A 3,593-nucleotide genomic window follows, 5' to 3' on the forward strand; every position below is an offset into this window, starting at 1 on the left:
GAACTCCATTATCACTTATGTATTTTCAACGGTAGAGTTTCTGCACTCCATAGATTAAGGTGTGGAGCTCTGCTGTTCCTCATGATTTAATGCAAAGTACTACTGTTTTATATTCAATTCAACTTATTCCGCTTCTAAGATATCCATTCGCACCCAAGAACATGATGAATGTGATGATTATGTGACGCTCATCATCATTCTCACTTATGAACGCGTGCCTGACAAACACTTCCGTTCTACATGCAAAAAGCTAGAATGAGTATCTCTTAGATATCTAATACAGAGGACCGAGTCCGAGATATTAGAATCTTCGTGGTATAAGTTAGAACCCATGGATGGCCATTCCTGAGATCCGGAAAGTCTAAACCTTGTCTGTGGTATTCGGAGTAGGATCTGGGAAGGGATGGCTGTGACGAACTTCAAACTCGCAAGTGCTGGGCGTAGTGACAGACGCAAAAGGAGGGTGAACCCTATTCCAGTATGATCGAGAACCTCCAGATGATTAGCCGTGCCGTGACAGAGCATTTGGACCTTTTTCACAGAGAGGATGGGATGTAGCCATTGACAACGGTGATGCCCTATATAAAGCTTGCCATGGAAAGGAGTAGGAAGGATTGGATGAAGACAGCAGGAAAGCAGAGGTTCAGAGGAACGAAAGCATCTCTATACACTTATCTGAAATTCTCACCAATGAATTACATAAGTATCTCTATCTTTATTTTCTGTTTATTTATTATTATTATTCGAAAACTCCATAACCATTTGATATCCGCCTGACTGAGATTTATAAGGTGACCATAGCTTGCTTCAAGCTGACAATCTCCATGGGATCGACCCTTACTCACGTAAGGTTTTATTACTTGGACGACCCAGTGCACTTGCTGGTTAGTTGTATCAAAGTTGTGACAAATTATGAATTAAGATTAGAGCACCAAGCTTTTGGAGCCATTACCAGGAATCACAATTTCGTGCACCAAGTTTTTGGCGCCGTTGCCGGGGATTGTTCGAGTTTGGACAACTAACGGTCCATCTTGTTGCTCAGATTATGTAATTTTCTTTTTGTTTTATTTTCAAAAATATTTCTTCAAAAATCTTTCAAAAAAAATTTTTCCTTTTGTTTTCGAAAATTATTCAAATTTTTTAAGAATGAATTCTAGAGTTTCATGGTAACATGTTGAAGCCTGACTGGCTGTAAAGCCATATCCAAATTCTTTTGGGATTGAGGCTTCCACTTGTCAACATAAAAGGCATTTATATGAAGTTTCAGCTGTTATATGCCTGATTTGTATCTTCTAAAGCTTGGCTGGCTAGTGAGCCATGTCTAACCCTTGGATTGGAGCTTTAGGCTAACATTGAAAGATTCCTGGAATTCTTATTAAAAATTTTGAATTTCTTATTTTCTTTTTCCTATATGTTTTTTGAAAAAAATTTAAAAGAAAATACAAAAAAAAATCATAAAATCATAAAATCAAAAATATTTTATGTTGTTTGTTTGAATCTTGAGTCAATTTTCATATTTGGTGTCAATTGCATTTTTTCTAAATATTCTTTATGCATTTTTTCGAAAATTCATACAGTCATAGTGTTCTTCATGATCTTCAAGTTGTTCTTGGCCAGTCTTCTTGTTTGATCTTTATATTTTCTTGTTTTGTGTCTTTTCTTGTTTCTCATATGCATTCTTGCATTCATAGTGTCTATACATGAAAAATTTCTAAGTTTGGTGTCTTGCATATTTTCTTTTCTTGAAAATTTTTCAAAAATAAGTTCTTGGTGTTCATCTTGACATTCAAAGTGTTCTTAGTGTTCATCTTGACATTCAAAGTGTTCTTGCATGCATCACATGTTTTGATCCAAAATTTTCATGCATTGCATCATTTTTCATGTTTTTCTCTCTCATCATTAAAAATTCAAAAATAAAAAATATCTTCCCCTTTTTCTTCTCATAAATTCGAAAATTTGAGTTGACTTTTTCAAAACTTTTTAAAATTTAGTTGTTTCTTATGAGTCAAATCAAATTTTCAATTTAAAAATCTTATCTTTTTCAAAATCTTTTTCAAAAATCATATCTTTTTCATTTTTCTTATTTATTTTCGAAAATTTTAAAAATATTTTTCTAAACTCTTTTTCTTAATTTTATATCATATTTTCGAAAATATCATCAACAATTAATGTTTTGATTCAAAAAATTCAAGTTTGTTACTTACTTGTTAAGAAAGATTCAAACTTTAAGTTCTAGAATCATATCTTGTGATTTCTTGTGAATCAAGTCATTAATTGTGATTTTAAAAATTAAATCTTTTTCAACACTAATTTCAATCATATCTTTTCAAAAATATCTTTTTATCCTATCTTTTTCAAATATCTTTTCTAACTTCTTATCTTCTTATCTTTTCAAAATTGAATTTCAAATCTTTTTCAACTAACTAATTGACTTTTTGTTTGTTTCTTATCTTTTTCAAAACTACCTAACTAACTATCCCTCTCTAATTTTCAAAAAAACCTCCCTCTTTTTCAAAAATTCTTTTAATTAATTAATTGTTTCAACTTTTAATTTTAATTTTAATTTTATCTTAATTTTCGAAAATCATCAACTCCTTTTAAAAAAATTATTTTCGAAATTCTCTTCTCCCTCACCCTCTTCTATTTATTTAATTACTTACTAACACTTCTCTTCATCTCATATCTCTGCTCTCTTCACCCTTGTGTTTGGATTCTCCTCCCTTCTCTTTCCTTACATTACATTCTTTTCTTCTTCTACTCACACAAAGGAATCTCTATACTGTGACATAGAGGATTCCATATTTTCTTTGTTATTCCCTTCTTTTTCATATGAGCAGGAGCAAGGACAAGAACATTCTTGTTGAAGCAGACCCTGAACCTGAAAGGACTCTGAAGAGGAAACTAAGAGAAGCTAAAATACAACAATCCAGAGACAAACTTACAGGAATTTTTGAACAGGAAGAGGAGATGGCAGCCGAAAATAATAATAATGCAAGGAGGATGCTTGGTGACTTTACTGCACCAAATTCCAACTTACATGGAAGAAACATCTCCATCCCTACCATTGGAGCAAACAATTTTGAGCTTAATCCTCAATTAGTTTCTCTGATGCAACAAAACTGCAAGTTTCATGGACTTCCATCTGAAGATCTTTTTTAGCTCTTAACTGAATTCTTGCAGATATGTGATACTGTTAAGACTAATGGAGTAGATCCTGAAGTCTACAGGCTCATGCTTTTCCCGTTTGCTGTAAGAGACAGAGCTAGAATATGGTTGGACTCTCAACCTAAGGATAGCCTGAACTCTTGGGATAAGCTGAGTAAGCTTAGAGTGGATGTTCAAACCTTCAGATAGAAAGAAGGTGAATCCCTCTATGAAGCTTGGGAGAGATACAAGCAACTGACCAAAAAGTGTCCTTCTGACATGCTTTCAGAATAGACCATCCTGGATATATTCTATGATGGTCTGTCTGAATTAGCTAAGATGTCATTGGATACTTCTGCAGGTGGATCCATTCACCTAAAGAAAACACCTGCAGAAGCTCAAGAACTCATTGACATGGTTGCTAACAACCAGTTCATGTACACTTCTGA

This window comes from Arachis ipaensis, chromosome B04 (assembly GCF_000816755.2).
Source record: "Arachis ipaensis cultivar K30076 chromosome B04, Araip1.1, whole genome shotgun sequence".
Taxonomy (NCBI): Eukaryota; Viridiplantae; Streptophyta; class Magnoliopsida; order Fabales; family Fabaceae; genus Arachis; species Arachis ipaensis.